This window comes from Zootoca vivipara, chromosome 3, assembly GCF_965207765.1.
Source record: "Zootoca vivipara chromosome 3, rZooViv2.hap1.1, whole genome shotgun sequence".
NCBI lineage: Eukaryota > Metazoa > Chordata > Lepidosauria > Squamata > Lacertidae > Zootoca > Zootoca vivipara.
Window position 1 is genome coordinate 111,998,194 of NC_142586.1, and position 12,497 is coordinate 112,010,690.

The following is a 12,497-nucleotide window of genomic DNA, read 5'->3' on the forward strand; positions in this document are numbered from 1 at the left end:
AGAACTGGACATTGCCGATTACAAAGCTTCCCAGCTTGTTCTCCGCCAGGTAAAGTCTGGCACCGTGATTCATTCAGTACTTTCAGAGACTTTCAGAGACTTTAGTTTGTTAATCTTTATGTTTTGAATTATTCCATAAAGTTTCACATTGTAATTGTTTTTGGCCATCGTGTCACTTTCGATATAGCCTGAAGGTTTGCAGGGTGTTGTTTTTCTCCAGCTTGATTTCCAAATATGCAAAGCAATGCTCACTTTCCTGGCATATCCTCCCATGGTGAAATGATTATGATTTTGAAACCATCCCATCAAATGCATTCAAGGGCAGGTTGAGCATTTCAATGGAGGGAGGAGAGAGATCCATGTTTTTCCCTTCTGTGTATCTTGTTTCCTTGCCTGACAGAAGCAAAGTCTAATGCCATAATCTTCTAATTAAAGCCCAAGCAGCCACGCACATCTGTATGACTTACCTAACATTTCATCCTCAACATCGATTTCCACTTATAAGAATTAGTTCCCATGCCCTAACATAACTCAGACTATAGCTAAGCCTAGGGATGTGCCGGTATGTATTTGCCAATTTCATTTTCTCTTAGTTGCATTTTAAGTTTGGTTTGTCGCATTTCTGCATATATTTGCCTTTAAAAAAATCTTCATGAAGATTTGTACATTTTTGTGTTTCTCCTAACAGATGAATTTTTGTACACATTTTTTTTGCCTTGTATGCACATTCTCGCAAAATTTCCCCCCACTAATGTGCGAATAATGCACGTTTGTGCGAATTATGCACGTTTGTGTAGTCTACTTTCGCAGCAGACCATTTGTAGACTTGCTGTGATGAGCTCTTGAGACGCTTTGAGGGGAATAAAGGCCTCTGACTTCATAAAAATCTCGATGCCATGATTTCCCAGTTTCGGTGGCCTGAAGATGCTGCCCAGCATTCAATCCCTAGCAAGGAATGAGGTATGTTGTGGTGCAGGGGGTACAATGTGTACACGGCAGGGTGTCTTCAGTTGCCTAGACTCCTGGAGCCTATTCCAGTGAACATGCAAATATTGGGACTGAGCTCCCACCCACTGTGCCACTGACAGCTGGAACCAACCAACCGGATAGGACATCACCATACCCATATGGCCTAAATAATGCACGCATTAATGACATGGCCCTTAACAGCCGTAGCTTCCTGGTACATTCTGGAGTTTCAGTAAATGAAGAACAAAACATGTTCAACTGGAAAGGCGTTTAAGAGTCCGGGATGAACAAGTGACTTACAGGAAGAGGAGTAAAGATTTCATTCAGCAAATCAGGATGAACACAGGATATGAAAGCTCATTGTCATACAACCACTCTGCTAATAAATCAGAATGAAAACTCAAGCAAGACCAGGTTATCAGACTATTTGGGTGTCCTTTTAATTATGAATTCATGGTGCTGAGGGTGGTATCAGGGCAATTATACTGTATGTGACCCTGATTTCAGGGCTGTTCACGTCCACTAAAATATAAGGGGGAAATGCTTTGTTCTTTCCAATCAGTGCATGCCCTGTGGCTTCTTGCTTAAATCCTCTTACTTTCCATACCACAAATGCATACCCTCCAAGTGTCCTGATTTTTCAGGGTGTGCCGGGATTATAAAACCTACCCTCCCAGCTTCTGATTTGACCCCGGAATGTCCCTATTTTGGGAGTCATCATCAAAAACAAAAAACGCTTTTTTGTGTCTGTGTCCAATCTTGCCCCATTTGAAAATTTATGCATTGGTCTCTCTCTCTCTCTCTCTCTCTCTCTCTCTCTCTCTCTCTCTCTCTCTCTCTCTCTCCATCTCTCTCTAAATAAATAATTTTTATTAAAGATGTTTTTGGGTTACAGAAGCGCATGCATCACCTCTATTTTCATGTCTTTTCAACAAGATCAGTTACATTCGGTGCGAGACATTAATGTTGGATACTGTATAAGATTGGGGGAGAAGAGAGATTGGGGAGAGGGAACGAATTTCTATTAATTTATTGTTTTTTCCATGTGTTCTTTTCTTCTTGTAAATCTACGGAAGAATAAAATAAAATAAAACCAGGATTAAGGGGGTTTCTCCGAGGGGTGGAGGGCACGTGGTCTGTGCCCCGTTGGTATACTGGGGGTGGCACTTGCCATCCCTCTGGTAGGAAATACTCTGTGGGGAACAGAGAGCCTATTGTGACGCCATAAAGGAAAGGAATGAACTGATTGTCTGTGACTTTTTTGTGACTCCTACGTTTATAACAGAGGGAGAGCTGAAATAAGTATGAAAACTGACAGTGAATCATTAAGATTTGTAACAGCTCTCAATTCTTTTGAAACAGTTTCATAGAACTGAAAGTAGCAAGATTTTGAGAGGATACATGGCAGCCAGCTCTGAGAAAATATTAATGGAGACATAAGTAGCAACCACTTCCTGTTTTTCTAGCTACATATTGTCCTTGAAAGGACTTGAAAATGTCAACAAAAGACTATGCACCTGGATTCCAAGAAAATGTTTTGAAACTCCTGTGGGAACTTAAAATTGGAATGCTTAAGAATGATTTGCAAATTGAAGAAATGAATCAACTTCTTCAGAAAGAGGATATATATATAAGAGAACAGTGGAGCAAGATATTAAAGATAATGAACTTAATGACAATGCTACCAAAGAACAGGAGGAAGCACACCATGAAGAAAAAGTTTCAACAAGTTTGGTTCTGGATTATCCCTCTCTTGCAGAGGGGAGAACAATATTGTTTTGAGGAACAGAATACCCACAAGGAATACAATATGCAAAGAAGAGGACAGAAACAGGGGGGAAGCAGGGATTACTGGGTTGCAAAACATTGCAGAAAGGGAGTGGGATGAGGGAAAAAGGAGGTTTTGAGTTATAAGGATGGATAAAATGGTTTGAAACTGGTCTGTTAAAACTTGGAGCTCTCTGATCTGGAAGGGAATTGTCATGAACTGGGGAGGTGGAGGTATAATGGAGGGTGAAAAGATTTAAAAACGAAAATGGGATAAAAGGAAAAAGGAATATTGGAAATTAGGGATATTCTTGGAAGAAAATTTAGCCAAGGGAAGAAAAAAAAGATAAATAAAGTTAGAAATGAGAAATATGGTGGAAATGGGAATATTAGAAATATAATTGTAAAAGAGGAATTGTTAATTGGGGATGGTTGGGTGGTTCTTCCCCTCCTGGCTGTCGCCCACGCACTGGGATCCCTTGGTGGCAGGGGGGGATCCTGAGGTGGGGGGGGAACGGGGAGGGTGGAAGAGCTCAATCGGAAAAAGAACCATCTCTATTCGCCTTTCGACTCTGGGAGACTCCTCGTGGCAGGAGGAGTCCTAGGGGTTGGGGAGCAGAAGGGATGGGAAAGGAGAATTAAAAGAGAATTAATAAAAAAAAAATGGATAGTATATAAATATTAGGTTAAAGTGTATGGAAATAGAATGGTGAAAATAAAATGAAAATAAAATGAAAACTGTTAAATAAGGTTTTAAAATGAAAATCTGAAGGGGGGGGGAGGTAGGGGAAGTCCACATGTCAATGTTTATGAAAAGTGAAATAGAGACAATTTTTTTAGTGTTCGTGTGTATTTGATCTATGTGTTTTTTGTATTGTGCATGTTTTGTTGTAGTTGTGGTTAAGTATAAAATTTAATAAAAATTATTTTTTTAAAAAAAGGAAATACTCTGTGGGGAGGGGCTGGGGGGGCTGAAAAAAGGGGGGTCAATGAGAGTCCGTTGGAGGGGCGAGTGAGAATGCCTGGGGTGGAGCAGAGGCAGAAACACAGGCATCAAAGGGATAGCATACCCTCCCTATTTTGACCTGAGGAACGTTGGAGGTTATGCAAATGTTCCAGGGAGGTGTTCTCATGAAGGAGTGATTCTGTAAGCAAGTATCACTGGAAGGTGATAACATCCGGCTCAGATATTAATCTGATAGTTTCTTAAATTACCCAGCCACCCAGACGGAATGTCAATAAGCCAAATTCTTAAGCACCACTCCAGTCATATAGACAACAGTGCAAAGTTGGGAAAACAAGGGGAGACATAGGCTGATTGGTGTCCCTCCCCAAAATCCCCCCCCCACCGCCAAAGGCCATTAGCAAAGCCCATACAGCTAGAACAGGAGAGTGGCTGTCACAAGAAGAAGGGCGAATGCAGGGTGGAGAGGCTTAAATAGTCTGGTGTCCACATCTCCCCATAGAACAAAATGCCTCATGTGGAGCCCATGCTCCTCCTCTTTGGGAGAAACCACCTTGCTTTTTCTTCCCAGGGGAGCAGGGTGTGGCACATGCCTCCCTGCAAAGGTGTGTGTGTGTGGGGGGGGGGGAAGCAGAAATGAAGCAACATTCAGGAAGTATGAAGTGGAATGATGCATGGATGGTCTAGTATAAACCCAACGCTAATGAACTATTGACATGTTGCAGGATATATCTGCAAAAACAGAAAACAAAACCAAGCCAATGTGGAGTGGCCAATACTCTAAACCAGGCACCCCCAAACTGCAGCACTCCAGATGTTTTGGCCTACAACTCCCGTGATCCCTAGCTAACAGGACCAGTGGTCAGGGATGATGGGAATTATAGTCCAAAACATCTGGAGGGCTGAAGTTTGGGGATGCCTGCTCTAAACTCTGCTTTGTGCAAGCAAATCTGCATGGTTGTTGAATCAATGGGTCAGCTGGAGGGAAGGGGAAAGAAACCAAAATCGATCGATTTAGTCCTCCCTCCCATCCTTTGCACAATGTTGTAGTGGGGGGGGAGTTGTGGGGGAGATGGGGATGATGCCCCCCCCCCAAGAACAGGGAGTGGGTGACAAGAGATCTCCCCTGGGGGTGGGGAAGAAACACGATCCAGTCCAATTTCTGATTTGGTTAAGCAACCAACCAAAATGTTACCAGTTGTTCTGCTTAAGGTGAATCTTTACATCCCTTTGGGCTACAAAAGAGAAGAAAAGCAGGTTCTTTGGCAAGTGTTCCTTGTGGTTACTGGCTGCTGGTGATGGAAAGCTATGCTTAGCACAGGTGATGACCAGGTAAAGGGGCTATTGGGAAGCTTGCATTGAAAGGTTTGCTCAGAGTCTGAAATGATGGTCACAACTCATCTACGCCTGCTTTTAAAAATTAAAGGCTAACAAGATGTTAACCACTTGTTATCTCATGTGGATGAGAACTGCTGATGTTGTTACTGCTGCTACTATTAATGCTGCTGCTACAATTTTTCCATCTTTGCAGCATTAAGCAGTTGGTCCCTTACCTCTCCCGCTCCGACCTGGCCACAGTGATCCATGCGATGGTCACCTCCAGGCTTGACTACTGTAATTCTCTCTACATGGGGCTGCCCTTGAAACTGTCCCAGAAACTCCAGTGGGTACAGAATGCTGCAGCGAGGCTCCTCACGGGGTCCCTGCCATGGGAGCATATTCACCCAGTGCTTTACCAGTTGCACTGGCTCCCGGTGGAGTATAGGGTCAGGTTCAAGGTGCTGGTTTTGTGGCTTAGGGCCCTCGTATTTACGGGAACGCCTCTCCTGGTGTGCCCTAAGAGGACCTTAAGGTCCATGAATAACCATAGTTTAGAGGTCTCGGGCCCTAAGGAAGTCAGGCTATCCTCCTCCAGGGCCAGGGCCTTTTCAGTGATGGCTCCGACCTGGTGGAATGCTCTCTCCCATGCGACTAGGGCCCTACAGGATTTAACTTCCTTCCGCTGGGCCTTTAAGACAGAGCTATTCTGCCTGGCCTTTAATTTGAACTCAGCCTGATCTTTTATTTCCCTCCCCTTCCCTCCCCTCCCCTTTTTATGACGATTACCCGCTCTGGGACCCCACAGCTAATTCTCCCCTGGCCTCCTCGCTGTCCCAAGTAGGTCTAATTCAGCCAGCTAGCCCTGGTGACTATCTAATGTTTATTGGATGGATTTCCCCCAAATTGATTTTTGAACTTTGAATTTTATTGTTATCCATGCTTTTATACTGTATTTTATGCTGCTTTTATTAAGCATTTTAAATTTGTTGTTAGCCGCCCTGAGCCTGGGTTTCTGAACCGGGAAGGGCGGGGTATAAATAAAAATATTTATTATTATTATTATTATTATTATTATTATTACAATGCCAACATGAATGGGACCTTACACAGCTCAGGTGCATAAACTGAGAAGCTTCCAATCCAAATATCAACATGGAGAAGATGAAATTTCGATCTGCTTGGAGCAGATGGAAAGGGAGGTGCTTGTGGGGATTGGCAAAATATTTGTGTGTGTGTGTGCACACAAAAACAACAACAAACCTCTCTGGAAATGGCCACCGTTTATGCCATGCCACCATTTCCTGTGTAGAGAGAAAAAGATGGTTGCCCCCAATTTACGATTATGGGGCAGAATCAGGAGAAATGGACTTTAGGCTGAAATGGCTCCTGCTTCCCACACATACCTTTGTTAGATGGTGGGACTGCAGGTCAGTGGTGGAATACAGTCTCTGCCGTATCTCAGTTTCCCGAAGGACCATAGACCCTGGGTGAGTGCCTGGAACTCCTTGGAAACTTGCTGCTGCTCAGCAGGGAGTGGAGGTGGCACCCAACTATTGCTGCCTCATCTCCATAATCTATCAAGATAATTACATGTAATTAAAGGATTTTTTTTAAATATTGTTTTCGTGCATGAGGATAGATAACTACATTTAATGTCAATAACTGGCTGTTGTATTGGGGCTATGCGTTCCCCATAAATACTTTCCCAAGTATCTAGGGATATGCTTGCATAATGATACCATCATTAGATTGAAGGAAGACGGCAAGCAGCACCCACAAGATCCACGTACCATGATGTCATACACTCCCCTTTGCCCTATAAATACAAGGACCTTTCCGGCACCTCTCCATCCTGCCGTCTCCTGACACCACATCCAGTCATGAAGATCTTTGCCTTCCTTACAGCTGTTCTCTTCTTCGTGCTGATGGCTGCTCCAGGTGAGTTTTCAATTGATGATCCCCGAATGTGGACTTCGGGAGGGTATGTAGCTGCTGCTTCCATGCTCTGCTGCATGGTGGGCCAGCAATGGGCTCCTAGGTATCTTGGGACTCCAAGTCCCATCAGGCTCAGTTGGCATAGCCACAGCCCAGTCCGGGAGGGTGGGAGGTTGGGATAGGCCAGAAACAACTGGAGACCCATAGATTGCCTGTACCTGCTCTATAGGAACCAGGCCGGTAAGTAATATTTCCATGTCTTAGATAAAGGTAAAGGGGCCCCCTGACCATCAGGTCCAGTCATGTCCGACTCTGGGGTTGTGGTGCTCATCTTGCTCTATAGGCTGAGGGAGCCGGCGTTTGTCCGCAGACAGCTTCCGGGTCATGTGGCCAGCATGACAAAGCTGCTTCTGGCGAACCAGAGCAGCACACGGAAACGCCATTTACCTTCCCGCCAGAGCGATTCCTATTTATCTACTTGCACTTTGACGTGCTTTCAAACTGCTAGTTTGGTAGGAGCTGGGACCTTGCAACGGGAGCTCACCCTGTCGCAGGGATTTGAACCGCTGACCTTCTGATCAGCAAGCCATAGACTCTGTGGTTTAACCCACAGCGCCACCTGGGTCCTCCCTCCCATGAGGACAGTCCCAGGAGATCAACATTCTCAAGTGCAAGCATGCCTTACAGTTAATAAATTCCCACTCTTTTACCATTGTGCATAAGACAAATCTTGCATTTTCCTAGTTCTGTAAACCACCCAGAGTGTAGTGCTTTGATTGACTGATTTGATTGATTTGATTTACATACTGCCCTTCGTCATAAGATCTCAGGGTGGTTCACAGAATAAAATACAGGATAAAAACAAGTAAACCTGTACAGGAAAGTGTTTTGGTTTTTTTTAAAAAAATGTTTAATGTTTTATTATGTCTTTATGTACGTTGGAAGCCGCCCAGAGTGGCTGGGGCAACCCAGTAAGATGTGTGGGGTCTAAATAGTGAAATTACCATTATGGAATAAGACATCCCTATTTGCATCGGAGAAATGTTGGAAGGTATGGGATTGGTGTAACATGTACCACCTTATCTTTCAAGTTGCTTAAGTGATCTTCAGGTTATTGTTTTCTTATTAGGAAAAAAAAATCTAATCTGCATATGTGTGTGTTGCTGAAAAGTCCCCTGAGTCCAGGGGTCAGCAAACTTTTTCAGCAGGGGGCTGGTCCACTGTCCCTCAGACCTTGTGGGGGGCTGGACTATATTTTGAAAAATATATATGAAAGAATTCCTATGCCCCACAAGTAACCCAGAGATGCATTTTAAATAAAAGGACACATTCTACTCATGTAAAAACACACTGATTCCAGGACCGTCCGCGGGTCGGATTTAGAAGGCGATTGGGCCGGATCCAGCCCCCGGGCCTTAGTTTGCCTACCCTTGGCTTAAACCATTCCTGTGTTTGGGGTGGTGGTGGTTTCCAATAGGGAAGGGGTCACCCAAGTTCAGTATGAGAGGGAAGATGTGGGGCTTGCACCCACATGTTACAGGCTGGTGTACCCCTGTTCAGTTTTCTGGCCAGCCAGCTGTGGCCCCTTCTATTATTTTGGCTACTGTCCTGTTGGCACTCACCAGCTGAGTCTGCTATTAGCTGGAGTGGTGATGAAAATGCCGTTCTTTTATTCCTTTTGGTTATAGCACTCGCGCGGCCAAAGACACATGCTGAATGTTACCGTGCCCATGGCAGCTGCCACCATTCTTGCCCACACCATACAAGACAAATTGGAGAGTGTGCACGTTATGTACGTTGCTGCAAATAAGGGGTAAGGATTCTTTGTACTATTGTCAACATTGTCTTGTCTTTTGGTTCTCTCTCTATAAGCCTCTCTATATAGCTTGGTGTGTTCTTGTGCCTGTAACAGATGTTGAAGATATCAAATATTGTGCAGTCTGAAGCGACTGGAAGCAGAAGAACTAACTCCTTTGGAAGTGAGGCCCCGTGGCGTGCGCCGCCACCGCCCATAGGACCGTTGTGCCTCACACAGGGCCTTAGCCATCCTACAGCTGGGGGGGGGAGGCAGCAGGCGACCAGCAGAACAGCGCGGTTCTGCCCCACCCCACCCCGGGGGCTGTTTCACCCTGCCCCCGGGCATGCTGCACCAGGTGCCCGGGAGCTTGCTCTGCCGCTGCATACATCTAGCTTTTTTGGGTCATAGTTATGGGCTGTCTGAAGGGTAGTGGAAGTAAATAGTTTAAATGAACTGATTTCACTCTTACTAAATAACAGCAAGAGGAAGAAGAACAGAACCACAGGGAAGCTTTTTTTTAGCCATCAATATCCACCCCAATTAACAAATCCATTGTCTTGTTAACATTGATATTAGATTTCAAGGAGGGGTGGGGATAAAAATGACTGGTATAATGACTGGTATATTTCTAGCTATTCTGTATTTTTAATGAGGAAGTGACAAATTACCTTGCTCAGAAGTTGTCCATGCCAAGAAGTTGACATTGTTCCCCCTCCCTTTCAGCGGCGGCGAATGGGGGGCGGGCTCTCTCTGCTTGAACATATGTTCTCCAGAGCCAGCCCTAAACCCCCATACATTCTGGATAACCCCGAAGCCTCCCAGAACCCTGGCTGGGGCCTGGGAGAGGATAACGCCCAATGCCTGAGCCAAGGTCTCCCTACATCTGAATCTCAATAAAGTTGTGGCCAATTTTTAATCCCATAGCACGTTGTCTTGCGCCATTATTCTGCTCAGGGGTCGCATGGGGTTTGGGGGACTCCGCCTGTCCACGCAAATTACCTCGCCCAGAAGTTATTCAAATCAGGAGATGCTGATAGGGTTGCCAGACTCAACAGAGGACAGGACTTCTGTGCCTTTAATTTCCCTGCTCTCTTTTGAGTCTGGAAACCTTAAAGAGAAATCAGCAGACCCTTTGCTTGGAAATTAAACAAAGGGTCTGCTGGTTTCTCTTTAAGGTTTCCAGACTCAAAAGAGAGCAGGGCAATTAAAGGCACAGAAGTCCTGTCCTCTATTGAGTCTGGCAACCCTAGATGCTGATATGTGCTTCTCCAGATGTCCTCAGCCTACAGATCTCCATCACCTTTGACAATTTCTTATGTTGGGGCCAATGGGAGGTGGAGTTGAGTTCAACAATATCTGGAGGGCCACAGGTTCTCGACCTCTGATTTAAATCAAATAACTATGTGTTTCCACACCCTTGCTTTATATTTAAGTATGTGCTTCTGGTTTTGATTTGTTTGCATTAAGTTTTTAAATCTTTATTATCTACACAATTCCACATACTGTAGAAGACTGTGAAATCTGACAGTGTTTTTCTCTTTGCTCCAGATAATGCCACGGCTACTCACAGCGGATTCCAGCATTAATTCCATGGCTTGAACCCTCATAGACCCAGCTTATTTTGCCCCGCAATCCCTTCTCCTGATTTTCTGTGCTTTTGTGCTTTTAATGGAGCTGATTCTGTATTGAATTGTCCATGTGAATTAAAACAGCATGTATCCTAGCAGCTATTTTATTGGTGCCTCTGTGTTTTGGAGAAGTAGTTTGTGGAGGAGATTTCTTCATGGTGTGTCCTAGGATGACCCAATCAGTAGCGCATGAGATTCTTAACCTCAGGGTTGCGGGTTTGAACCCCACATCAGTCAAAATAATCCTGCATTGCTGGAGGTTGGACTAGATGACCCTTGTGGTCCCTTCCAACTCTACGATTCTATGAGTTTACCTAAGGGACCAGCTACTTTTCCAAAGTTTGTCTGGCTAAGGTAGGGATGGACAACACGATACCTACCACTCCCATCATCTCTGATCATGTGCATGTAAGCATCACTTTTTCTCCGATGAAAATAGGGACGTCCTATCTAATAATAATAATAATAATAATAATAATAATAATAATAATAATACCCTGCCCATTTGACTGGGTTGCCCCAGCCACTCTGGGCAGCTTCCAACATATGTAAAACATAATAAAACATTGAACATAAAAAACTTCTCTATTCAGGTCTGCCTTCAGATGTCTTCTGAAGGTTGGATAGTTACTTATCTCATCACAACTCTCAGCACACTTAACAAACTAGTGTTCCCAGTAGGGTTGCCATATTTCAAACAGTGAAAATCCGGACAGAAAATGTTTTTTGCTTTTTGCTTTTTGGGCAAAGCCGCTTTGAAAAAAATGCTATTTTTGAGCTATTTTTATGGGGAAAGTGGCAAGAAAAGGCACTGCCAGATTTTCCTGGACATTTTTTTTACTGATTTATGTCTGGACCTTGCTGCCAACTGCAGTATTCTGGATATGTCTAGGAATATGAATATGGATATGTCCAACTGCAGTATTCTGGATATGTCCAGGAAAATCTGGACGTATGGCAACCCTAGTACCCAGGATGGGAATGTTGCAGAAGAAGTTAACCCTCGAGGTGACCTCATCAAAGAGTTCAGAGCCAGTTTCTTTAGGAATGGTCACCCACTGCCTCTTTCAACGTAGACCACCCTCTCACGCAGCAAAGCATTAACCACACTCTGGACCCAACCAGTCAGCTCTCTCTCTGCTAGATTTGATATGCCAGGAGGGACAGGGGTCAAGTGGGCATTTGCCACCAACATCTTGTTGACATCAGCTGATTGTGTCAGATGAAACTGATCTCACATGAGGTACTTCAACAGGAGCTGTAACAAGTGCAGAGTCTAGAAGATCATGCCAAAGTCAAGTGACTTTATCCTCAAAGTGTGTAGCCAGTTGGTCACAGTGGGTCTTCAAAGGCTGCAGAGGTCCCTTCCCCACACTGGGAGTCAATAACCTCCAGGCCATCCAAAATAACTCCACTGACCACTACTAGAGGATGCAATGTGAACTGCAAAATCTGAAGAAGTGTGCATGCACATGAAAGCTCATACCAAAATATAAACTTAGTTGGTCTTGAAGGTGCTACTGAAGGAATTTTTTTATTTTGCAAAATGAGCTTTTGTGTTTCTACCAGTGTTGGCTTGGCTTCAGGGCAACACTTGCACTCCAGTCTCCATCTGGCTTGTTTCATAGTCCAGAGTTCCTCCAAGTACCAAGGAGCTGCTTGGGCTCCAAAACACTGCAGAGGACATTCAGGAGTGATCATGTCAACCACCCATTTCATCTCACCATTCCATAGCGAGACCAAGGCTTCAATGGAATCACCACCTTTCTCTATTGGAAAATTCCCCAGAGCATCTAGGAACATATCTGGTTCCACAAGTCTCTGAGGGTGAGCCATCCAAACAGGCCCACAGCCCTTACAGGGGGGAACTGCCCTTGTCAGTCTAAACTTAACCAGATTATGGTCTGACCATGGCACTGCATTCTTGGGGCAAATATCACAACGAGACCGTGACCTTCCTGGTGTGTTGGACCAATGACCACCTGAGAGAGACCCATCGTTGTCGTGGAGGCCATGAAGTCTTGAGCTGAGTGAGGTTGTTCTAGTCACATAATTTGAGAGCAGCACAGTAAGAAACTTGGAACCAGCAGGTGATAGCAGGGAGACTGCAGCAGCA

General features: G+C 44.6%; 1 long non-coding RNA gene across 1 annotated transcript; it reads left to right on the forward strand.

The window, feature by feature from the left end:
- Nucleotides 1-6,797: 6,797 nt before the first annotated feature.
- On the forward strand, nt 6,798-10,476 carry LOC118079538 (uncharacterized). The gene is made up of 3 exons (XR_004691845.3): nt 6,798-6,958; nt 8,644-8,768; nt 10,302-10,476. It is a non-coding gene; the product is annotated as an uncharacterized LOC118079538 (long non-coding RNA).
- Nucleotides 10,477-12,497: the final 2,021 nt, after the last annotated feature.